Source organism: Rutilus rutilus (genome assembly GCF_951802725.1).
Source record: "Rutilus rutilus genome assembly, chromosome: 3".
In the NCBI taxonomy this organism is placed as follows: Eukaryota; Metazoa; Chordata; class Actinopteri; order Cypriniformes; family Leuciscidae; genus Rutilus; species Rutilus rutilus.
The window spans coordinates 33,768,289-33,795,864 of NC_140211.1; the positions used below are offsets into that span (position 1 = coordinate 33,768,289).

The 27,576-nt window shown below is 38.1% G+C and overlaps 1 protein-coding gene and 1 long non-coding RNA gene across 2 annotated transcripts in view; both read left to right on the forward strand.

Moving 5' to 3' along the window:
- The window catches only part of znf507 (zinc finger protein 507), a 132,247-nt gene that overhangs the window by 81,330 nt on the left and 23,341 nt on the right, over window positions 1–27,576 (forward strand). The gene's annotated exons all lie outside the window — the stretch shown is intronic.
- LOC311287807 lies at window positions 1,821–11,489 on the forward strand. The gene is made up of 3 exons (XR_014626810.1): window positions 1,821–2,908; window positions 6,704–7,053; window positions 10,834–11,489. It is a non-coding gene; the product is annotated as an uncharacterized lncRNA (long non-coding RNA).

The window sequence follows — 27,576 nt, forward strand, 5'->3', positions numbered from 1 at the left end:
TTTGGTTGCTGTAGCGCCACCTATGGGCCAATCGGGGTCATACTCTGATAGGTTGTCCCCAAATTGAGGCCTACCATCTGGCCAGGTTTCACGTCTCTAGGCCTTACGGTTTGTCCTGCACGAAGCGTTTTACAAATCCTTACAATTACAATAGGGTTTCAGCATTTCATGCTTGAACCCCTAATAAGAATGAAGGCTTTTTGCCAGTTATAGCGCCACCTATGGTCCGATCTCCATGAAACTCTGCATGCTTCCTCACCATGTTCTGACACACATGCGCATCAATTTTGGTGAAGTTCTGAGTTTTCCTTTGGGATTTATAGGCTTTTGAGTGTATTTTGCCACACCCCTTTTCTAAATGACCCTGTTACAGCCACCCAAATGCCAAAGTTCAACTCTTTTTTGATAATTATTGATCTAGAGAGTCCAGAGAATTGTCCTAGACTGGTTTGGTTCCGATCGGGCCAAAAACCAGGGACTAGTTCGCAAAAGTAGGTTTCGGACAAAATTCGACATAGCAGAAAATTTTCCCTGCTTACATCCAAATCGGAGATAGCCATTTTGTCCGCCTTGAGCCAAGGATTCCAACGATATAAGACACTTGATCCTGGGACAAACGGTCTAAGAGTTATGAGCGATTTTGAACTTTTGCTTGCTGTAGCGCCACCTATGGGCCAATCGGGGTCATACTCTGATAGGTTGTCCCCAAATTGAGGCCTACCATCTGGCCAGGTTTCACGTCTCTAGGCCTTACGGTTTGTCCTGCACGATGCGTTTTACGAATCCTTACAATTACAATAGGGTTTCAGCATTTCATGCTTGAACCCCTAAAAATCCTTACAATTACAATAGGGTTTCAGCACTTCGTGCTTGAACCCCTAATAATAAAAATCAGTACAATTACAATAGGGTTTCAGCACTTCGTGCTTGAACCCCTAATAAAAATCCTTACAATAACAATAGGGTTTCAGCACTTCGTGCTTGAACCCCTAATAATAAAAATCAGTACAATTACAATAGGGTTTCAGCACTTCGTGCTTGAACCCCTAATAAGAACAGACGTTTTGGACAGTTATAGCGCCACCTATGGTCCGATCTTCACGAAACTTGGCATGCTTCTTCACCATGTTCTGACACATCTGCTCATCGATTTTTGTGAAGTTTGGGGTTTTCCCTTAGGTTGTATAGGCTTTTGAGTGTTTTTATGTCCCACCCCTTTCCTAAATGACCCTGTTACAGCCAGGCCAATGCAAAAGTTCAACTTTTTTTCAATAATTATTGATCTAGAGAGTCCAGAGAATTGTCCTAGACTGGTCTGGTTCCGATTGGGTCAAAAACCAGGGACTAGTTGGCCAAAGTAGGTTTTGGACAAATTTGCCCATATAAATTTTTTTTTTGCTCGTAGGGGAATTTGGAGATAGCCATTTTGTCCGTCTGGAGCCAGGGATCACAGTGATGCTAAAATTGAGATTCTAGGACAAACTGTCTAGGAGTTATGAGCAATTTAGTAAATGTGGTCATTATAGCGCCACCTATGGGCCAATCTGGGCCATACTTTGATAGGTTCTCCCCAAATTGAGGACTACCATCTGGCAAAGTTTCAAGGTTCCAGGTCTTACGGTTTGGGCTGCACGATGCGTTTTAGCGGAGAAGAAAAATAATAATAAAAATCAGTACAATTACAATAGGGTTTCAGCACTTCGTGCTTGAACCCCTAATTAAAGCTGCAAGCAGCATTTATCGGGGTTCAAGCAGTTAAGGCCTTTAAGCACACAAGCATCAAAAGACATTAAGTTTTATTTAGCAGGCATTTAACAATTGACATAATAGACGGAAAAGACCATTTACAGCCAATACAGGCAGTTTACCATGGGAAATATATGGTTTTAAAGCTTTTTAACAGTTATAGCGCCACCTTTGGTCCGATCTCCATAAAATTTGGCATGCTTGTTAATGATGTTATGTCACATATGCTCACCAATTTTTGTGAAGTTCTGAGTTTTCATTTATGATTTATAGGCATTTTAGTGTATTTTGCCAAGCCCCTTTTGTAAATTACCCTGTTACAGCCAGGCAAATGCAAAAGTTCAACTTTTTTTCGATAATTATTTATCTAGAGAGTCCAGAGAATTGTCCTAGACTGGTCTGGTTCCGATCGGGCGAAAAACCAGGGACTAGTTCGCAAAAGTAGGTTTTTAACATATTCATGAATATTTAATGAACTGTTTGATTGACAGCAATGGTTCTAGAGGCAAAGTCGTTCAGCATGAGCAGATCTATCATATGATATGCATTTTGTGACGATAAGTGTAACACCACGTGATTACAGAGCCATAAAACTCGTTAGCGCCAACTAGTGGCCGATTTCTTTCAAAGTTCTTACAGACCTCTAGGGGCTTGAGCCGAACAGGCCCACTGAGTTTCGTTCTGATCGGCCTCCGTTAACCTTGTCTAATAGGTGCTCAAACTTCATTGGCCGATAGCGGCCATGTTTTTTGAGATACACCAATGTCCTCATAGACATACATGGCACCTTGGACCAAGACACTGCATACCAATTTTCAAGTCAATCGGACTAACGGTCAGGTGGTTACAGCCTGTTTTATGTTTTTTTCATATTATAGCGCCACCATGAGGCCAATCACCGCGATTTTTTTACTGTGACCTCAACTTGAGCTCTTACATATGTGTACCGAGTTTGGTGAAAATATCTCATTTCGTTCACGAGTTATAGCCATTTTTGTATAATTAGCTCCGCCTCCTGCGAACGTTTTGATACCCTTTAGCAACCGTGGATCGAAATTTTACATTTTTTTCGATAATTATTGATATTCAGACTCCTGTGAATATTTCTGCACTGGTTTGGTTCCGATCGGGCGAAAAACCAGGGACTAGTTCGCAAAAGTAGGTTTTGGACAAAATCCAAAATGGCGGGAAAATTTGCATACCGGAAATGAAATCCTTGAGGCCTTTTTTGTTCGGCTTGACCCAAGGATTCCAAAGATATAAGACACTTGAGTCTGTGACAAAGGGTTGATGAGATTTAAGCAAAAATATGCAATTTTTTTTTTTTTTGCACTGTAGCGCCACCTATTGGCCAATCTAGCTCATATTCTCTGAACCTCTCCTCGATTTTTGTACTACCTTCTGGCCAAGTTTCAAGTCTCTAGCACTTACGGTTTAGGCTGCACGATGCGTTTTACGGCAGAATAATAATAATAATAATAAAAATCAGCACAATTACAATAGGGTTTCAGCATTTCATGCTTGAACCCCTAATTAAAGCTGCAAGCAGCATTTATCGGGGTTCAAGCAGTTAAGGCCTTTAAGGCATTTAAGCACAAAAGCATCAAAAGTTATTAAGATTTATTTAGCAAGCATGTAACCACTGACATAATAGATGGAAAAGACCATTTACAGCCAATACAGGCAATTTGCCATGGGATATATATGGTTTTAAAGCTTTTTAACAGTTATAGCGCCACCTATGGTCCGATCTCCATAAAATTGTTTACTGTGACCTCAAATTGAACCCATACACATGTGTACTGAGTTTGGTGAAGATATCTCATTTACTTCTTGAGTTATAGCCATTTGAGTAAAATAGGCTCCTCCCACAACGATTTGCCACATTCTAGAATTATTTAATATGATTCTAGCATGATTTACTATCATATACCATGTTCCAGAATGATTTATTAGGATTCTAGCATGATTTACCTTGATACACCTCATTTCAGTATTATTTACTATGATTTACAATGTTTCTAGCATGATTAACCACATTACTAGCAATTATGTGAAGTGTCAGTGCAAATGAGGTGATGAACACTGACAAAATATTATTGTGTTATAATAGTTAGTTATATACGTGATTTTTAGTGTGTGTCCAAGTATGAATGCAAAAGCACATGTAAAATATTTCATTATTAAGTAGAATGGCCAGCAGAGGGCACTAGAAGACCACTTATTGGCTCACTTTCACTTTAAACCAGTTTTCTGCACTAAAGCAAACCAGTTTTTCCATGTTAACTCAATGCATGCTTACACACACACACACACACACACACACACACACACACACACACACACACAGCATAGTTAACCATGATTTACCATGATATACCACGTTCTAGTATTATTTACCAGGAGATAAACGACAATCTAGTATTATTTACTTTGATTTACCATGTTTCTAGCCTGATTTATCACATTACTAGCAATTATTTGAAGTGTCAGTGCAAATAAAGTGATTAACACTGACAAAATATGATTGTGTTATAATAGTTATTGCTATATAAGTGATTTTTTTAGTGTGTATTCAAGTATGAATGCAAGCACATGTTGAAATATTTCATTAATAAGTAGAATGGCCAGCAGAGGGCAGTAGAAGACCACTTATTGGCTCACTTTCACTTTAAACCAGTTTTCTGCACTAAAGCAAACCAGTTTATCCATGTTAACTCAATGCATGCTTACACACACACACACACACACACACACACACACACACACACACACACACACACACACACACACACACACACAGCATAGTTAACCATGATTTACCATGATTTACCACATTACTAGCAATTATTTGAAGTGTCAGTGCAAATAAAGTGATTAACACTGACAAAATATGATTGTGTTATAATAGTTATTGCTATATAAGTGATTTTTAGTGTGTATTCAAGTATAAATGCAAGCACATGTGGAAAAATTTAATTAATAAGTAGAATGGCCAGCAGAGGGCAGTAGAAGACCACTTATTGGCTCACTTTCACTTTAAACCTCATGATTTTGACCAGTTTTCTGCACTAAAGCAAACCAGTGTTTCCATGTTAACTCAATAATGCATACTTGCTACATATGCTACACACAATAATGCTACACACACACACACACACACAAATGTTTCAGTGATATTGGTGTCACATTCACCTTCATCACATTCACCATCTGTCGTCATCACCTGCACCTGCTCCTCATCACCCTCCTCATCATCACCTGCTCCTCATCATCATAACCGTCACCTGTTGTCCTTGTCTTGATCTGTGTATTTAAGTTCCCCTCTCATCCATTATCATTGTCGGTTATTGTTTGTGCACTAGCACTCTGTTATGTTTGTTTTCATGTTGGAAAATAAAACCTTTGTTATATTTGTACCACACACACACACACACACACACACACACACACACACACACGCCATCATTTATCATGATTTACCATGGCTGATACCAATACCAATATGAGAAAATGACTATTTTAAACAGTAGGGGGCAGTAAAATACCAATTATTGGCTTAACATGCCATTAATTCATATCATTTTCACCTTTTTAACTGTTATAGAGGCAAATTTTGTCCGATCTGTCTGAAAATTTTCATGCTTGTTCAGGGTGATATTTCACACGTTCTGACTTGTTTTTAAGAAGGTCTGAGCATTGATTAAAGAGATATAGGCTTTCGGGGACACTTGGTAAAGGCCAGATTTTGAAGTGAACCTATTATAGCTATCCAAATGAAGTAGTTCAACTTTTTCTGACAATTATTGATCTAGTGAGTCCAGAGAATTGTATTGCACTAGTTTTGAACATTATGATATGAAAATTATATGATCAGAGATGGAAAAGACCATTTACAGCCAATACAGGCAGTTTACCATAGGAAATATATGATTTTAAAGCTTTTTAACAGTTATAGCGCCACCTATCGTCCGATCTCCATAGAATTTTTCATGCTTGTTAATGATGTTATGTCACATATGCTGACCAATTTTTGTGAAGTTCTGAGTTTTTATTTAGGATTTATAGGCTTTTTAATGTATTTTGACACGCCCATTTTATAAATTACCCTATTACAGCCATCCAAATGCAAAAGTTCAACTTTTTTTTGATAATTATTGATCTAGAGAGTCCAGAGAATTGTCCTAGACTGGTCTGGTTCCGATCGGGCGAAAAACCTAGGACTAGTTCGCAAAAGTAGGTTTTTAACATATTCATGAATATTTAATGAACTGTTTGATTGACAGCAATGGTTCTAGAGGCAAAGTTGTTCAGCATGAGCAGATCTATCATATGATATGCATTTTGTGACGATAAGTGTAACACCACGTGATTACAGAGCCATAAAACTCGTTAGCGCCAACTAGTGGCCGATTTCTTTCAAAATTCTTACAGACCTCTAGGGGCTTGAGCCGAACATGCCCACTGAGTTTTGTTCCGATCGGCCTCCGTTAACCTTGTCTAATAGGTGCTCAAACTTCATTGGCCGATAGCGGCCATGTTTTTTGAGATACACCAATGTCCTCATAGACATACATGGCACCTTGGACCAAGACACTGCATACCAATTTTCAAGTCAATCGGACTAACGGTCAGGTGGTTATAGCCTGTTTTATGTTTTTTTCATATTATAGCGCCACCATGAGGCCAATCACCGCGATTTTTTTACTGTGACCTCAACTTGAGATCTTACATATGTGTACCGAGTTTGGTGAAAATATCTCATTTCGTTCACGAGTTATAGCCATTTTCGTATAATTAGCTCCGCCTCCTGCGAACGTTTTGATACCCCTTAGCAACCGTGGATCGAAATTTTACATTTTTTTCAATAATTATTGATCTTCAGACTCCTGTGAATATTTCTGCACTGGTTTGGTTCCGATCGGGCGAAAAACCAGGGACTAGTTCGCAAAAGTAGGTTTTGGACAAAATCCAAAATGGCGGGAAAATTTGCATACCGGAAATGAAATCCTTGAGGCCTTTTTTGTTCGGCTTGACCCAAGGATTCCAAAGATATAAGACACTTGAGTCTGTGACAAAGGGTTGATGAGATTTAAGCAAAAATATGCCATTTTTTTGTTTTTTGCACTGTAGCGCCACCTATTGGCCAATCTAGCTCATATTCTCTGAACCTCTCCTCGATTTTTGTACTACCTTCTGGCCAAGTTTCAAGTCTCTAGCACTTACGGTTTAGGCTGCACGATGCGTTTTACGGCAGAATAATAATAATAATTAAAGCTGCAAGCAGCATTTATCGGGGTTCAAGCAGTTAAGGCCTTTAAGGCATTTAAGCACAAAAGCATCAAAAGTTATTAAGATTTATTTAGCAAGCATGTAACCACTGACATAATAGATGGAAAATACCATTTACAGCCAATACAGGCAAATTGCCATGGGATATATATGGTTTTAAAGCTTTTTAACAGTTATAGCGCCACCTATGGTCCGATCTCCATAAAATTGTTTATTGTGACCTCAAATTGAACCCATACACATGTGTACTGATTTTGGTGAAGATATCTCATTTACTTCTTGAGTTATAGCCATTTGAGTAAAATAGGCTCCTCCCACAACGATTTGCCACATTCAAGAATTATTTAATATGATTCTAGCATGATTTACTATCATATACCATGTTCCAGAATGATTTATTAGGATTCTAGCATGATTTACCTTGATACACCTCATTTCAGTATTATTTACTATGATTTACAATGTTTCTAGCATGATTAACCACATTACTAGCAATTATGTGAAGTGTCAGTGCAAATGAGGTGATGAACAATGACAAAATATTATTGTGTTATAATAGTTAGTTATATACGTGATTTTTAGTGTGTGTCCAAGTATGAATGCAAAAGCACATGTAAAATATTTCATTATTAAGTAGAATGGCCAGCAGAGGGCACTAGAAGACCACTTATTGGCTCACTTTCACTTTAAACCAGTTTTCTGCACTAAAGCAAACCAGTTTTTCCATGTTAACTCAATGCATGCTTACACACACACACACACACACACACATACACACACAGCATAGTTAACCATGATTTACCATGATATACCACGTTCTAGTATTATTTACCAGGAGATAAACGACAATCTAGTATTATTTACTTTTATTTACCATGTTTCTAGCCTGATTTATCACATTACGAGCAATTATTTGAAGTGTCAGTGCAAATAAAGTGATTAACACTGACAAAATATGATTGTGTTATAATAGTTATTGCTATATAAATGATTTTTTTAGTGTGTATTCAAGTATGAATGCAAGCACATGTTGAAATATTTCATTAATAAGTAGAATGGCCAGCAGAGGGCAGTAGAAGACCACTTATTGGCTCACTTTCACTTTAAACCAGTTTTCTGCACTAAAGCAAACCAGTTTATCCATGTTAACTCAATGCATGCTTACACACACACACACACACACACACACACACACACACACACACACACACACACACACACACACACACACACACACACACACAGCATAGTTAACCATGATTTACCATGATTTACCACATTACTAGCAATTATTTGAAGTGTCAGTGCAAATAAAGTGATTAACACTGACAAAATATGATTGTGTTATAATAGTTATTGCTATATAAGTGATTTTTAGTGTGTATTCAAGTATAAATGCAAGCACATGTGGAAAAATTTAATTAATAAGTAGAGTGGCCAGCAGAGGGCAGTAGAAGACCACTTATTGGCTCACTTTCACTTTAAACCTCATGATTTTGACCAGTTTTCTGCACTAAAGCAAACCAGTGTTTCCATGTTAACTCAATAATGCATACTTGCTACATATGCTACACACAATAATGCTACACACACACACACACACACACACACACACACACACACACACACACACACACACACACACACAAACAAATGTTTCAGTGATATTGGTGTCACATTCACCTTCATCACATTCACCTTCTGTCTTCATCACATTCACCATCTGTCGTCATCACCTGCACCTGCTCCTCATCACCCTCCTCATCATCACCTGCTCCTCATCATCATAACCGTCACCTGTTGTCCTTGTCTTGATCTGTGTATTTAAGTTCCCCTCTCATCCATTATCATTGTCGGTTATTGTTTGTGCACTAGCACTCTGTTATGTTTGTTTTCATGTTGGAAAATAAAACCTTTGTTATATTTGTACCACACACACACACACACACACACACACCATCATTTATCATGATTTACCATGGCTGATACCAATACCAATATGAGAAAATGACTATTTTAAACAGCAGGGGGCAGTAAAATACCACTTATTGGCTTAACATGCCATTAATTCATATCATTTTCACCTTTTTAACTGTTATAGAGGCAAATTTTGTCGGATCTGTCTGAAAATTTTCATGCTTGTTCAGGGTGATATTTCACACGTTCTGACTTGTTTTTAAGAAGGTCTGAGCATTGATTAAAGAGATATAGGCTTTCGGGGACACTTGGTAAAGGCCAGATTTTGAAGTGAACCTATTATAGCTATCCAAATGAAGTAGTTCAACTTTTTCTGACAATTATTGATCTAGTGAGTCCAGAGAATTGTATTGCACTAGTTTTGAACATTATGATATGAAAATTATATGATCAGAGATGGAAAAGACCATTTACAGCCAATACAGGCAGTTTACCATAGGAAACATATGATTTTAAAGCTTTTTAACAGTTATAGCGCCACCTATCGTCCGATCTCCATAGAATTTTTCATGCTTGTTAATGATGTTATGTCACATATGCTGACCAATTTTTGTGAAGTTCTGAGTTTTTATTTAGGATTTATAGGCTTTTTAATGTATTTTGACACGCCCATTTTATAAATGACCCTATTACAGCCATCCAAATGCAAAAGTTCAACTTTTTTTTGATAATTATTGATCTAGAGAGTCCAGAGAATTGTCCTAGACTCGTTTGGTTCCGATCGGGCAAAAAACCAGGGACTAGTTCGCAAAAGTAGGTTTTTAACATATTCGTGAATAATTAATAAACTGTTTGATTGACAGCAATGGTTCTAGAGGCAAAGTTGTTCAGCATAAGCAGATCTATCAAATGATATGCATTTTGTGATGATAAGTGTAACACCACGTGATTACAGAGCCATAAAACTCATTAGCGCCAACTAGTGGCCGATTTCTTTCAAAATTCTTACAGACCTCTAGGGCCATGAGCCGAACATGCCCATTGAGTTTCGTTCCGATCGGCCTCCGTTAACCTTGTCTAATAGGTGCTCAAACTTCATTGGCCGATGGCGGCCATGTTTTTTGAGATACGCCAATGTCCTCATACACATACATGGCACCTTGGACCAAGACACTGCATACCAATTTTCAAGTCAATCGGACTAACGGTCAGGTGGTTATAGCCTGTTTTATGTTTTTTTCATTTTATAGCGCCACCATGAGGCCAATCGTCGCGATTTTTTTACTGTGACCCCAGATTGAACTCATACACATGTGTACCAAGTTTGGTGAAGATACCTCATTTACATCGGGAGTTATAGCCATTTTAGTAAAATAGGCCCCTCCCACAACGTACGTTTTGGCGCCCCTTAGCGACCGTGAATCGAAATTTCCACTTTTTTTCGATAATTATTGATATTCAGACTCCAGAGAACATTTCTGCACTGGTTTGGTTCCAATCGGGCAAAAAACCAGGGACTAGTTCGCAAAAGTAGGTTTTTGACAAAATTCAAAATGGCGGAAAATCTATCATGGCGGAAATGAAATCGGAGATATACGTTTTGTTCGTCAGGCATCCAGCTTTCCAATGATATAAGACACTTGAGTCTACGACATACGGTCTAGGAGTTATGAACAGTTTCGCGCTTTTGGTTGCTATAGCGCCACCTATGGGCCAATCGGGGTCATAATCTCTGAACCTTTCCTCGATTTTTGTACTACCATCTGTCAAAGTTTCAAAGTTCCAGCTCTTACGGTTTGGGCTGCACGATGCGTTTTACGGCGGAATAATAATAATAATAATTAAAGCTGCAAGCAGCATTTATCGGGGTTCAAGCAGTTAAGGCCTTTAAGGACTTTAAGCACAAAAGCATCAAAAGTTGTTAAGTTTTACACCACGTGATTACAGAGCCATAAAACTCATTAGCGCCAACTAGTGGCCGATTTCTTTCAAAACTCTTACAGACCTCTAGGGCCATGAGTCGAACATGCCCATCGAGTTTCGTTCCGATCGGCCTCCGTTAACCTTGTCTAATAGGTGCTCAAATTTCATTGGTCGATGGCGGCCATGTTTTTCGAGATACGCCAACGTCCTCATAGACATACATGGCACCTTGGACCAAGACACTGCATACCAATTTTCAAGTCAATTGGACTAACGGTCAGGTGGTTATAGCCTGTTTTATGTTTGGAACATGTTTTGTTCCTCGCGGAGTACCTCTGGAATGCTTCTGCGGAGGTTTATTGTTTTATCCGCAGCAATAAAGTTTGTCGGCGTCTAAATGGATCGCGCTCTGGATCACTAACAGGAATTATTCTCGTCATATATACACTTAACTTGATGAAAAGCGGGATTGACGCACTGCAAGCAGAGAGATGATTTCTGGCTGCCTCCGCAAAAATTGTCTTCGGCGGACAGCCCGCTGTCTTTGGAACGATTTTAGTACTTTTGCGGCAGACAAACACATGTGTTTCTCTTTCTGGATCTTTTCTTTGAAAACAAAACCAAAAGTTAAAAAAAAAAAAAGAACAAATGTGAAGCGAGCAATTCTATCCATTTTGACGCCTTTTCATTCATTACCAAGCAACACGATTACGCACCAGCTGCAACTTGATGACACAAGCATACTGCGGTTCGGATACAAATAATATGTGAACACAAGTCCATCGGGGGCAGGGGGGGAGCAATCGAACTCGGGTTAGGAACAGGCAATCGAACCAAGTGTGAAAGCGCCCTTAGTCTAGTTTTAGTCAATGAAAATTGTATTTTAGTCTCTTTTTAGAAATGCAATTCTATTTAACCCAGTCAATATAGTGTATCACTATGGAAAAATAGCGAAAATAGTGAACAGAAAAGTAACACTCGTCTCATTCGTGGAGGTTGAAAAACAAGTTCTTTCTGACATCCAAGATTTACTGTATTAATTTAAATGCAAAAGAAAAGGCATGAGAGTCGGTTGTTTTTGTCAATTTTAAGTTTTAATTTAAAATATTTGTCATTTTAATATAACTATATGGCTAAATATTTTACCACTTGCTAATAAATCTAGATAGAAGTAGTGCATTGAATACATTGTTTAAATTGTGCTTAAAAGTGAATTACGACCATTAAAGAGTATGTGTGTACAAAGAGAATCGTAATGCTGACAAAACTTTTTTTAAATAAAAGTATTTGATAACTTCTGGATTTGAAATAAAAATAGTGAGTATGTGTTTGTGGTTCAGCCGTGGATCAGTTACGCACTGCAAACGCAGCATATGTGAAAGCACTATAGCGAGTGCTGCTCCTGCACCGCATATGCACTGCACACGGAGTATGGGCCCTATCTTGCACCCAGCGCAATTGACTTTGTACACCGACGCATGTATCATTCCTATTTTGCACCCGCGCACAGCGGACTTTTCCCTCCACAGACGCACGTCGGTTAACTAAGAAATACACTTGCGCTCCCGGGGGCGGTTCAGCGCAAAGAGGCGGCGTGTTCCGGCGCAAACGTTCCCTCATGCTATTTTGCACGTTTAGAAAACAATTCCGCCACTAACTGAAAAAATCTAGTTTAAAGTCAGTGGCGCGTTGCACATGTTATTCTTATGCTATTTTAAGGGCGCATGCTTGGCCATAATCAATGTAGCGTGTGCACAACGCACATACACTTTGATTCTCTCACACAGAAGCAGCCGTTTTCATTTTTGCAAATCATACATTACGATAGATAGATAGATAGATAGATAGATAGATAGATAGATAGATAGATAGATAGATAGATAGATAGATAGATAGATAGATAATTATAAAAGCATACTTCTAGTTTACACATTTACCCAAATTATCATACGCCTGTTTAACCGAAGTTAATTTGGGTGTGTTTCTCCATCCCCAATGTCACTTCTCTGTGTTTTACGGCCCTGACGAGAACGTCGGTCTGCTCGGCTGTGAACAGCTGCTGGCGCGCGTCTGGCAAATCCACCGTTATAATAGGAATCCGCTATAGAATAAGCGCGTCTGCTCTTAAAGTGAATGTGAGATGACGCTCTGATTGGTTTATTTCACGTTACGCCCAAACCACACCTATGAGTAATGAAGCTACTGCAGACCAACACATTTTAGATTTGCGTTGAGCGCAAGAGTAATTTATCCCGCCGGTATAATAGCAACAGCGCCCAAGACCCGGCCACAAAGTTACTTGCGTTTCGCGCTTGATACTTGCGTTTCAGATCGTTAAAATCGGGCCCTATGTGTGAAACGGGCGTCAGACTTAACTTTGTTTGTTGTCGTTTACGCTAACTCACCGCAGCTGCATCTTCTAAATAATGCCGCGAGTGGGGCTTGAGGAAGTGACGTCGTCTGCGCAGTGCGCCCTGATGCAGCCCCTGAAGTGAGACACGGGAAACAGAAATACTGCAAAATAATAATAATAATAATAATGTGACTAAACAAGACGAAATAGCGTCATAACATTTCATCTCGTTTTGGTCAACGAAAATGAAGAGACATTTTAACATAGTTTTTATTTTGTAAACCACATTTAGTCTCGTTTTTATTCGTCAACAATATTGCATTATACATTTAATTATAGTTATTGTCACATGACCAGCATTTACGTTGCGTCTCGTTTTCGTCACGTGGTTCGTTGACGACAATATTTAGTTATAATTTTTGTTGACGAAAGAAATACTAGTAATCCGATATCGGATTTGACTCAAAAGACAATGTGATTCATCATTCCTTCCAATTAACCACCTTATCTTTGTATAGTAAAATAGTATGTTCAACAACATGAATAACGACGTAGCTGACCAGAGTTCGTGAATCAAATGATTCAGTTTAAAGAGTTGTTCAGACTTCTCTCGATCAGTTGAAGTCTCTCCATTTCAGATGTAAAAATAAATTAATTTATTTCACAAATTAAAAGTCCTGTGAGTCCGAAAAACAAAAGAAAATTGTAATTATCCTACCAGTTGATGGTTTCAAATTATGGTTCAAAGTGGAAACCGGTCCATGGGCACTGGTCAGCTAGCCATTTGTGCATATTTAATTGTATTCAATAGGCAGGCGATTCACCTTCACAGGATTATTTATGGCACAAAACAGGATACACTTGCCGATCACGTTCACATAGGAAAAAAAACAGAGAACAAGAAAACGCAGCCTTGGAAAACACAAGGCAAACGTACCATAATTCATTTCTGATTCAACATTTCAGTAACAAATCATATACATGCGCAGTTCAAATGACACATTAATCGAACTTTTCGACAGTTACTTAACACAGACACTCATTAATCACTCAATGGGTCTCATTCATGAAATCGTAAATATACGAGTAAATATGTGAGTGATTTGCGCGTAAAGGCGACATTCCCGAAAATTCTTCTCCTGATTCAGAAATACTTCGTAAACGTCAGATGTGATAGTGAAATGTGTGTGTTAATGAATTCCAATCAGTTGTAAATGGGACGCGTGTGCACGCTCATTCTCTAAATTACCATAAATCCCGCCCATTAAAACCGACTGAAAACTATAGGCTATATGGGCATCATATTATGACACCAAACGAAGGATTTCAACTTGTCTTCTCAAAAACGAATGAAGAAGAGAAATTTCTCAGATGCAGAAATTGAAGTTTATTATCAGAAGTTCATTCAAAACGCCACATTTTGTTTTCAAGCGTACATAGTGGCGTATCAGGCCTAAAAAAAAGGAAGCTTGGCAGCATAGATGCAGTTAATGGAGTTTCATCTGTTAATCGAACAGTCCTAGAAGTGAAAAGAAAATGGTTTGACATGAAGCTTGACTGCATTATTTGTGACTTGCGGACTTGTAAAAGAATAAACAGCTTGAATAAAAAAATTAAATAAAAAAAACTTGCGGACTTTTGTTCCGTTTGCATAGATGGCTCTCGTAATTACTGGCTGTCGTAATAAAAGTAAAAAGAAAAACCGTATGTAATTACTATATATAATATTTGGTAACACTTTACAATACGGGTGCACTAATAACCATTAATTCATGCTTAACTAATGCACAGATAATCATGTGTTAATGTATGACTCATGAAGAACTAAACCATTAATTAATGATTACTGCATCATGAAGATTCTAAATGATTAATATAAAGTAATATATGAATTGTTATTAATTAAATGTGTCATAATGTATTAATTCATTAATAACTTATTTTATTAACTAAAAGTCTAAATCAATGCGTTAATTACCACAATTGGTCAAGGCAATGTACTTCAACTTCCAGTTGTCTGCTTTAATTAATCATTAACTAATGATTTGCAAATGCATCATTATGTTATGACTTTACTTGTTGAGGCACATGACTATTAACTAATTGTTAAGTAATATGCCATTTTGGTTTTGACATCCACACTAAGCCATGGATTTCAATTTCCAACCATGTACAACCAAGATTTCACTGAGTCCGATGAACTTTGTTGTTCATGGCACAGGACTGTCAGGTTAACATACACTGAGAACATGCGGTTGAGCGCTGCTAGTTCATAACACTGTGTCTAGACTGGACAAAGACAATAGAACGTCCATTATAGTCAGTGATACTACACTGGATGCGTCGCGACACTACACGACAAAACCCAGTCAGTAAACCGATGCCACACTCTATTACTGACGTACTCTGAGCTCTTGTGCTAGTTCTGTTACGAAGGACTAATGGACTTGTGATGGTCTGTCATGTCCAGGTGTAGACAGCTGGTCTCGTCCAGTTTAAACACAGTGTAACAGCTTCAGGAGTTCAGATTCTGGTGTGCTGATATTTGTGTGTAGCCCAACTTACCCATCCTTCACACACATTCACCAACATTACATTCACTGCATGTGCAAACTGTCAAAACCCATAAATGGCATATTACTTAACAATTAGTTAATAGTCATGTGCCTCAACAAGTAAAGTCATAACATAATGATGCATTTGCAAATCATTAGTTAATGATTAATTAAAGCAGACAACTGGAAGTTGAAGTACATTGCTTTGACCAACTGTGGTAATTAACGCATTCATTTACACTTTTAGTTAATAAAATAAGTTATTAATTAATTAATACATTGACACATTTAATTAATAACAATTCATATATTACTTAATCTATTAATCATTTAGAATCTTTATTAGTTGCTGATGCAGTAATCATTAATTAATGGTTTAGTTCTTCATGAGTTATACATTAACACATGATTATCTGTGCATTAGTTAAATATGAATTAATGCAGATTAGTGCACCCGTATTGTAAAGTGTTACCTAATATTTTTTCAAAATGCTGTGTAAATATGTACACGATTAAGGTGAATTAAAATGCAGCCTTATTAATGAGCAAAACGTTCGGATGTTAAACGCACTATTTACGCGTGGCTGGAGCAGGTGTAGATCTCTTTCGTACCAACTAACGTTTGGAAAATACGAACATTTTAATGAATCCGAAAATTTACGTCAGAACCACTTTACACACGATTTACACAAAAATTCGTTCTGCTCGTGTTTCATGAATAAGACCCATTGTCTCAACTCATGACACAATGATCATTGTTATACGTGATAGCTTTAGCCTACGGCTAATTAGTTCAGCTCGCGCTGTGCGGCCTACACTCAGCTCATATCAAATCATTTCTGAAATTGACATATCTTTCATAAGATAACATATGATTAAAAAAATGTCACTCACCAAAACGAGATTGCATCACATATTCAATAAAAAAAAGACTACCGGTATTCAATAAAGATTACCGCTCTGGGATCCACTAAATCTTTACTCCGATTTCCACTTCACCTCTCTCTGACGACAACACTCCAGGCCGAAGCATCCAAAGTTTACAAGTGCACACAATCACAGTTCTCGATAGATTATGATTATCATTTAGTGCAAGGAGTTTCTGGAGAAATGCTCCGTGTCTCATTTGATCTGTTCTCATCTGATTCTCTGTTTATGCTGACAGCGGCAGCGCCTGCGCGACCTGTGGGCGGGCCTTATGAATATGCCGCTTCTGTTGGCTCTCAGGGGTGTCAGTCACAGCAGCACAATCAGTGATTGGATGAATCGTGTGTTATTGCCCAGTGGTGTAATCGAGTGCATCAAGTAAAGAAAAAAAAAAAGAACTGATTGTAAAATATAATTTGTCCAGAACAGATCGACACGACTCAATTTAAACTGTTATAGAAGAGCTAATATACTAAGAATGCACTGGTCTCTCAAGGATTGTCTCTCTGCTTTATTTTATAAGAAATATCTCTGTGTCTAAAGTTCCTAATGTCCTGTACTCTCAACTTTTGTATAATAGTACTAGTCATAATTTTTACACCAGGCATGAATAAAAGCAGTAAAATACCACTTATTGGCTTAATGACATGTTATATAATTTTTACCTTTTTGACTGTTATAGAGGCAAATTTTGTCTGATCTGTCTGAAATGTTTCATGCTTATTAAGAGTCATGAACATTATTATATGAAAATTATTTCATTTTGATCAAATTATGTCCTATGGAATTTTTCATAGAAAAAGACCATTCACAGCCAATACAGGCAATTTACCATAGGAAATATATGGTTTTAAAGTGTTTTAACAGTTATAGCGCCACCTTTGGTCCGATCTCCATACAAATTTCCAGGCTTCTTTAGCATGTTATGACAAATATGCGCATACATTTTTGTGAAGTTCTGTGTTTTCGTTTAGGTTTTATAGGCTTTTGAGTGCATTTTGCCACGCCCATTTTCTTTATGACCCAATATACCCATGAGAAAAATGCAAAAGTTCAACTTTTTTTTGATAATTATTGACCTAGAGAGTCCATAGAATTGTCCTAGACTGGTTTGGTTCTGATTGGGCGAAAAACCAGGGACTAGTTCGCAAAAGTAGGTTTTTAACATAATTACGAATATTTAATGAACGGTTTGATTGACAGCAATGGTTCTTGAGGCAAAGTTGTTCAACAAGAGGAGATCTATCAAATGGTATGCATTTTGTGACAATAAGTGTAACACCACGTGATTACAGAGCCATTAAACTCGTTAGCGCCAACTAGTGGCCGATTTCTTTCAAAATTCTTACAGACCTCTAGGGCCATGAGTCGAACATGCCTACCGAGTTTTGTTCCGATCAGCCTCCGTAAACCTTGTCTAATAGGTGCTCAAATTTCATTGGCCGATGGCGGCCATGTTTTTTGAGATACGCCAATGTCCTCATAGACATACATGGCACCTTGGACCAAGACACTGCATACGAATTTTCAAGTCAATCGGACTAACGGTCAGGTGGTTATAGCCTGTTTTATGTTTTTTTCATATTATAGCGCCACCATGTGGCAAATCGCCGCGATTTTTTTACTGTTACCTCATATTGAGCTCATACATATGTGTACCGAGTTTAGTGAAGATACCTCATTTACTTCTGGAGTTATAGCCATTTTAGTAAAATAGGCCCCTCCCACAACGTACGTTTTGGCGCCCCTTAGCGTCCGTGAATCGAAATTTCGACTTTTTTTCGATAATTATTGATCTTCAGTTTCTAGAGAACATTTCTGCACTGGTTTGGTTCCGATCGGGTGAAAAACCAGGGACTAGTTCGCAAAAATAGGTTTTTGACAAAATTCAAAATGGCGGAAAATCCATCATGGCGGAAATGAAATCGGAGATATACGTTTTGTTCGTCAGGCGTCCAGCTTTCCAATGATATAAGACACTTGAGTCTACGACATACGGTCTAGGAGTTCTGAGCAGTTTCGCGCTTTTGGTTGCTATAGCGCCACCTATGGGCCAATCGGGGTCATAATTTGATAACCTCTCCTCGATTTTTGTACTACCATCTGGCAAAGTTTCAAGGTTCCAGCTCTTACGGTTTGGGCTGCACGATGCGTTTTACGGCAGAAGAAAAATAATAATAAAAATCAGGACAATTACAATAGGGTTTCAGCACTTCGTGCTTGAACCCCTAATAATAAAAATCAGCACAATTACAATAGGGTTTCAGCACTTCGTGCTTGAACCCCTAATTAAAGCTGCAAGCAGCATTTATCGGGGTTCAAGCAATTAAGGCCTTTAAGGCCTTTAAGCATAAAAGCATCAAAAGTTATTAAGATTTATTTAGCAAGCATGTAACTACTGACATAATAGATGAAAAAGACCATTTACCATAGGAAATATATGGTTTTAAAGCTTTTTAACAGTTATAGTGCCACCTTTGGTCCAATCTCCATAAAATTTTGCATGCTTGTTAAGGATGGTATGTCACATATGCTCACCAATTTTTGTGAAGTTCTGAGTTTTTGTTTAGGATTTATAGGCTTTTGATTGTATTTTGCCACGCCCATTTTATAAATGACCCTATTACAGCAATCCAAATGCAAAAGTTCAACTTTTTTTTGATAATTATTGATCTAGAGAGTCCAGAGAATTGTCCTAGACTGGTCTGGTTCCGATCGGGCGAAAAACCTAGGACTAGTTCGCAAAAGTAGGTTTTTAACATATTCATGAATATTTAATGAACTGTTTGATTGACAGCAATGGTTCTAGAGGCAAAGTTGTTCAGCATGAGCAGATCTATCATATGATATGCATTTTGTGACGATAAGTGTAACACCACGTGATTACAGAGCCATAAAACTCGTTAGCGCCAACTAGTGGCCGATTTCTTTCAAAGTTCTTACAGACCTCTAGGGGCTTGAGCCGAACATGCCCACTGAGTTTCATTCTGATCGGCCTCCGTTAACCTTGTCTAATAGGTGCTCAAACTTCATTGGCCGATAGCGGCCATGTTTTTTGAGATACACCAATGTCCTCATAGACATACATGGCACCTTGGACCAAGACACTGCATACCAATTTTCAAGTCAATCGGACTAACGGTCAGGTGGTTATAGCCTGTTTTATGTTTTTTTCATATTATAGCGCCACCATGAGGCCAATCACCGCGATTTTTTTACTGTGACCTCAACTTGAGCTCTTACATATGTGTACCGAGTTTGGTGAAAATATCTCATTTCGTTCACGAGTTATAGCCATTTTTGTATAATTAGCTCCGCCTCCTGCAAACGTTTTGATACTCCTTAGCAACCGTGGATCGAAATTTTACATTTTTTTCGATAATTATTGATCTTCAGACTCCTGTGAATATTTCTGCACTGGTTTGGTTCCGATCGGGCGAAAAACCAGGGACTAGTTCGCAAAAGTAGGTTTTGGACAAAATCCAAAATGGCGGGAAAATTTGCATACCGGAAATGAAATCCTTGAGGCCTTTTTTGTTCGGCTTGACCCAAGGATTCCAAAGATATAAGACACTTGAGTCTGTGACAAAGGGTTGATGAGATTTAAGCAAAAATATGCCATTTTTTTGTTTTTTGCACTGTAGCGCCACCTATTGGCCAATCTAGCTCATATTCTCTGAACCTCTCCTCGATTTTTGTACTACCTTCTGGCCAAGTTTCAAGTCTCTAGCACTTACGGTTTAGGCTGCACGATGCGTTTTACGGCAGAATAATAATAATAATTAAAGCTGCAAGCAGCATTTATCGGGGTTCAAGCAGTTAAGGCCTTTAAGGCATTTAAGCACAAAAGCATCAAAAGTTATTAAGATTTATTTAGCAAGCATGTAACCACTGACATAATAGATGGAAAAGACCATTTACAGCCAATACAGGCAATTTGCCATGGGATATATATGGTTTTAAAGCATTTTAACAGTTATAGCGCCACCTATGGTCCGATCTCCATAAAATTGTTTACTGTGACCTCAAATTGAACCCATACACATGTGTACTGAGTTTGGTGAAGATATCTCATTTACTTCTTGAGTTATAGCCATTTGAGTAAATAGGCTCCTCCCACAACGATTTGCCACATTCTAGAATTATTTAATATGATTCTAGCATGATTTACTATCATATACCATGTTCCAGAATGATTTATTAGGATTCTAGCATGATTTACCTTGATACACCTCATTTCAGTATTATTTACTATGATTTACAATGTTTCTAGCATGATTAACCACATTACTAGCAATTATGTGAAGTGTCAGTGCAAATGAGGTGATGAACACTGACAAAATATTATTGTGTTATAATAGTTAGTTATATACGTGATTTTTAGTGTGTGTCCAAGTATGAATGCAAAAGCACATGTAAAATATTTCATTATTAAGTAGAATGGCCAGCAGAGGGCACTAGAAGACCACTTATTGGCTCACTTTCACTTTAAACCAGTTTTCTGCACTAAAGCAAACCAGTTTTTCCATGTTAACTCAATGCATGCTTACACACACACACACACACACACACACACACACACACACACACACACACACACACACACACACACACACACACACACACATACACACACAGCATAGTTAACCATGATTTACCATGATATACCACGTTCTAGTATTATTTACCAGGAGATAAACGACAATCTAGTATTATTTACTTTGATTTACCATGTTTCTAGCCTGATTTATCACATTACTAGCAATTATTTGAAGTGTCAGTGCAAATAAAGTGATTAACACTGACAAAATATGATTGTGTTATAATAGTTATTGCTATATAAGTGATTTTTTTAGTGTGTATTCAAGTATGAATGCAAGCACATGTTGAAATATTTCGTTAATAAGTAGAATGGCCAGCAGAGGGCAGTAGAAGACCACTTATTGGCTCACTTTCACTTTAAACCAGTTTTCTGCACTAAAGCAAACCAGTTTATCCATGTTAACTCAATGCATGCTTACACACACACACACACACACACACACACACACACACACACACACACACACACACACACACACACACAGCATAGTTAACCATGATTTACCATGATTTACCACATTACTAGCAATTATTTGAAGTGTCAGTGCAAATAAAGTGATTAACACTGACAAAATATGATTGTGTTATAATAGTTATTGCTATATAAGTGATTTTTAGTGTGTATTCAAGTATAAATGCAAGCACATGTGGAAAAATTTAATTAATAAGTAGAATGGCCAGCAGAGGGCAGTAGAAGACCACTTATTGGCTCACTTTCACTTTAAACCTCATGATTTTGACCAGTTTTCTGCACTAAAGCAAACCAGTGTTTCCATGTTAACTCAATAATGCATACTTGCTACATATGCTACACACAATAATGCTACACACACACACACACACACACACACACACACACACACACACACACACACACAAATGTTTCAGTGATATTGGTGTCACATTCACCTTCATCACATTCACCTTCTGTCTTCATCACATTCACCATCTGTCGTCATCACCTGCACCTGCTCCTCATCACCCTCCTCATCATCACCTGCTCCTCATCATCATAACCGTCACCTGTTGTCCTTGTCTTGATCTGTGTATTTAAGTTCCCCTCTCATCCATTATCATTGTCGGTTATTGTTTGTGCACTAGCACTCTGTTATGTTTGTTTTCATGTTGGAAAATAAAACCTTTGTTATATTTGTACCACACACACACACACACACACACACACACACACACACACACACACACACACACACACACACACACACCATCATTTATCATGATTTACCATGGCTGATACCAATACCAATATGAGAAAATTACTATTTTAAACAGCAGGGGGCAGTAAAATACCACTTATTGGCTTAACATGCCATTAATTCATATCATTTTCACCTTTTTAACTGTTATAGAGGCAAATTTTGTCCGATCTGTCTGAAAATTTTCATGCTTGTTCAGGGTGATATTTCACACGTTCTGACTTGTTTTTAAGAAGGTCTGAGCATTGATTAAAATCGATATAGACTTGGTAAAGGCCAGATTTTGAAGTGAACCTATTATAGCTATCCAAATGAAGTAGTTCAACTTTTTCTGACAATTATTGATCTAGTGAGTCCAGAGAATTGTATTGCACTAGTTTTGAACATTATGATATGAAAATTATATGATCAGAGATGGAAAAGACCATTTACAGCCAATACAGGCAGTTTACCATAGGAAATATATGATTTTAAAGCTTTTTAACAGTTATAGTGCCACCTATCGTCCGATCTCCATAGAATTTTTCATGCTTGTTAATGATGTTATGTCACATATGCTGACCAATTTTTGTGAAGTTCTGAGTTTTTATTTAGGATTTATAGGCTTTTTAATGTATTTTGACACGCCCATTTTATAAATGACCCTATTACAGCCATCCAAATGCAAAAGTTCAACTTTTTTTTGATAATTATTGATCTAGAGAGTCCAGAGAATTGTCCTAGACTCGTTTGGTTCCGATCGGGCAAAAAACCAGGGACTAGTTCGCAAAAGTAGGTTTTTAACATATTCGTGAATAATTAATAAACTGTTTGATTGACAGCAATGGTTCTAGAGGCAAAGTTGTTCAGCATAAGCAGATCTATCAAATGATATGCATTTTGTGATGATAAGTGTAACACCACGTGATTACAGAGCCATAAAACTCATTAGCGCCAACTAGTGGCCGATTTCTTTCAAAATTCTTACAGACCTCTAGGGCCATGAGCCGAACATGCCCATTGAGTTTCGTTCCGATCGGCCTCCGTTAACCTTGTCTAATAGGTGCTCAAACTTCATTGGCCGATGGCGGCCATGTTTTTTGAGATACGCCAATGTCCTCATACACATACATGGCACCTTGGACCAAGACACTGCATACCAATTTTCAAGTCAATCGGACTAACGGTCAGGTGGTTATAGCCTGTTTTATGTTTTTTTCATATTATAGCGCCACCATGAGGCCAATCACCGCGATTTTTTTACTGTGACCTCAACTTGAGCTCTTACATATGTGTACCGAGTTTGGTGAAAATATCTCATTTCGTTCACGAGTTATAGCCATTTTCGTATAATTAGCTCCGCCTCCTGCGAACGTTTTGATACCCCTTAGCAACCGTGGATCGAAATTTTACATTTTTTTCGATAATTATTGATCTTCAGACTCCTGTGAATATTTCTGCACTGGTTTGGTTCCGATCGGGCGAAAAACCAGGGACTAGTTCGCAAAAGTAGGTTTTGGACATAATCCAAAATGGCGGGAAAATTTGCATACCGGAAATGAAATCCTTGAGGCCTTTTTTGTTCGGCTTGACCCAAGGATTCCAAAGATATAAGACACTTGAGTCTGTGACAAAGGGTTGATGAGATTTAAGCAAAAATATGCCATTTTTTTGTTTTTTGCACTGTAGCGCCACCTATTGGCCAATCTAGCTCATATTCTCTGAACCTCTCCTCGATTTTTGTACTACCTTCTGGCCAAGTTTCAAGTCTCTAGCACTTACGGTTTAGGCTGCACGATGCGTTTTACGGCAGAATAATAATAATAATAATAAAAATCAGCACAATTACAATAGGGTTTCAGCATTTCATGCTTGAACCCCTAATCAGTACAATTACAATAGGGTTTCAGCACTTCGTGCTTGAACCCCTAATAAGAAGAGACGTTTTGGACAGTTATAGCGCCACCTATTGTCCGATCTTCACGAAACTTGGCATGCTTCTTCACCATGTTCTGACACATATGCTCATCGATTTTTGTGAAGTTTGGGGTTTTCCCTTAGGTTGTATAGGCTTTTGAGTGTTTTTATGTCCCACCCCTTTCCTAAATGACCCTGTTACAGCCAGGCCAATGCAAAAGTTCAACTTTTTTTCAATAATTATTGATCTAGAGAGTCCAGAGAATTGTCCTAGACTGGTCTGGTTCCGATTGGGTCAAAAACCAGGGACTAGTTGGCCAAAGTAGGTTTTGGACAAATTTGCCCATAACAATTTTTTTTTTTGCTCGTAGGGGAATTTGGAGATAGCCATTTTGTCCGTCTGGAGCCAGGGATCACAGTGATGCTAAAATTGAGATTCTAGGACAAACTGTCTAGGAGTTATGAGCAATTTAGTAAATGTGGTCATTATAGCTCCACCTATGGGCCAATCTGGGCCATACTTTGATAGGTTCTCCCCAAATTGAGGACTACCATCTGGCAAAGTTTCAAGGTTCCAGGTCTTACGGTTTGGGCTGCACGATGCGTTTTAGCGGAGAAGAAAAATAATAATAAAAATCAGTACAATTACAATAGGGTTTCAGCACTTCGTGCTTGAACCCCTAATAATAAAAATCAGCACAATTACAATAGGGTTTCAGCATTTCATGCTTGAACCCCTAATAAAAATCCTTACAATTACAATAGGGTTTCAGCACTTCGTGCTTGAACCCCTAATTAAAGCTGCAAGCAGCATTTATCGGGGTTCAAGCATTTAAGGCCTTTATGCACATAAGCATTTAAGACATTAAGATTTATTTAGAAAGCTTTTAACCACTGAAATAATAGATGGAAAAGTCCATTTACAGCCAATACAGGCAATTTACCATAGGAAATATATGGTTTTCAAAGCTTTTTAACAGTTATAGCGCCACCTATCGTCCGATCTTCATGAAATTGTACATGCTTGTTCAGAATGTTATGGCACATATGTTCACCAATTTTTGTGAAGTTCTGAATTTTCGTTTAGGATTTATAGGCTTTTGAGTGCATTTTGCCACGCCCATTTTCTTTATGACCCAATATACCCATGCGAAAAATGCTAAAGTTCAACTTTTTTTTAATAATTATTTATCTAGAGAGTCCATAGAATTGTCCTAGACTTGTTTGGTTCCGATCGGGCGAAAAACCTAGGACTAGTTCGCAAAAGTAGGTTTTTAACATAATTACGAATATTTAATGAACGGTTTGATTGACAGCAATAGTTCTTGAGGCAAAGTTGTTCAGCATGAGCAGATCTATCAAATGATATGCATTTTGTGACAATAAGTGTAACACCACGTGATTACAGAGCCATTAAACTCGTTAGCGCCAACTAGTGGCCGATTTCTTTCAAAATTCTTACAGACCTCTAGGGGCTTGAGCCGAACATGCCCACTGAGTTTCGTTCTGATTGGCCTCCGTTAACCTTGTCTAATAGGTGCTCAAACTTCATTGGCCGATGGCGGCCATGTTTTTCGAGATACACCAATGTCCTCATAGACATACATGGCACCTTGGACCAAGACACTGCATACCAATTTTCAAGTCAATCGGACAAACGGTCAGGTGGTTATAGCCTTTTTTATGTTTTTTTTATGTTATAGCGCCACCATGTGGCTAATCACCGGGATTTCTTTACTGTAACCTTAGATTGACCTCTTACACATGTGTACCAAGTTTGGTGAAGATAACTCATTTATTTCTGGAGTTATAGCCATTTTAGTAAAACTTGCTCCGCCTCCTTCGAACGTTTTGGCGCCCCTTAGCGACCGTGAATCGAAATTTAAACTTTTTTTTAATAATTATTGATAGTCAGACTCCAGAGAACATTTCTGCACTTGTTTGGTTCCGATCGGACAAAAAACCTAGGACTAGTTCGCAAAAGTAGGTTTTGGACAAAATCCAAAATGGCGGAAAATTTGCATACCGGAAAGGAAATCCTTGAGGCCTTTTTTGTTCGGCTTGAGCCAAGGATTCCAATGATATAAGACACTTGAGTCTGTGACAAAGGGTTGGTGAGATTTAAGCAAAAATATGCCATTTTTTTGGTTTTTGCACTGTAGCGCCACCTATTGGCCAATCTGGCTCATATTTTGATAACCTCTCCTCGATTTTTGTACTACCATATGGCAAAGTTTCAAGTCTCTAGCACTTACGGTTTGGGCTGCACGATGCGTTTTACGGCAGAAGAAAAATAATAATAATAAAAATCCTTACAATTACAATAGGGTTTCAGCACTTCGTGCTTGAACCCCTAATTAAAGCTGCAAGCAGCATTTATCGGGGTTCAAGCTATTAAGGCCTTTAAGGCCTTTAAAGGTTTTTAAGCACAAAAGCATCAAAAGTTAAGTTTTATTTAGCAAGCATGTAACCACTGACATCATAAATGGAAAAGACCATTTACAGCCAATACAGGCAATGTACCATATAGGAAAAATATGGTTTAAAAGCTTTTTAACAGTTATAGCGCCAACTATGGTCCAATCTCCATAAAATTTTGCATGCTTGTTAATGATGTTATGTCACATATGCTCACCAATTTTTGTGAAGTTCTGAGTTTTCATTTAGGATTTATAGGATTTTTAATGTATTTTGCCACGCCCATTTTATAAATGACCCTATTACAGCCATCCAAATGCAAAAGTTCAACTTTTTTTCGATAATTATTGATCTAGAGAGTCCAGAGAATTGTCCTAGACTGGTCTGGTTCCGATCGGGCGAAAAACCTAGGACTAGTTCGCAAAAGTAGGTTTTTAACATGTTCGCGAATATTTAATGAACGGTTTGATTGACAGCAATGGTTCTTGAGGCAAAGTTGTTCAGCATGAGCAGATCTATCAAATGATATGCATATTGTGTGGATGAGTGTAACACCACGTGATTACAGAGCCATAAAACTCGTTAGCGCCAACTAGTGGCCGATTTCTTTCAAAATTCTTACAGACCTCTAGGGCCATGAGATGAACATGCCCATCGAGTTTCGTTCCGATCGGCCTCCGTTAACCTTGTCTAATAGGTGCTCAACTTCATTGGCCAATGGCGGCCATGTTTT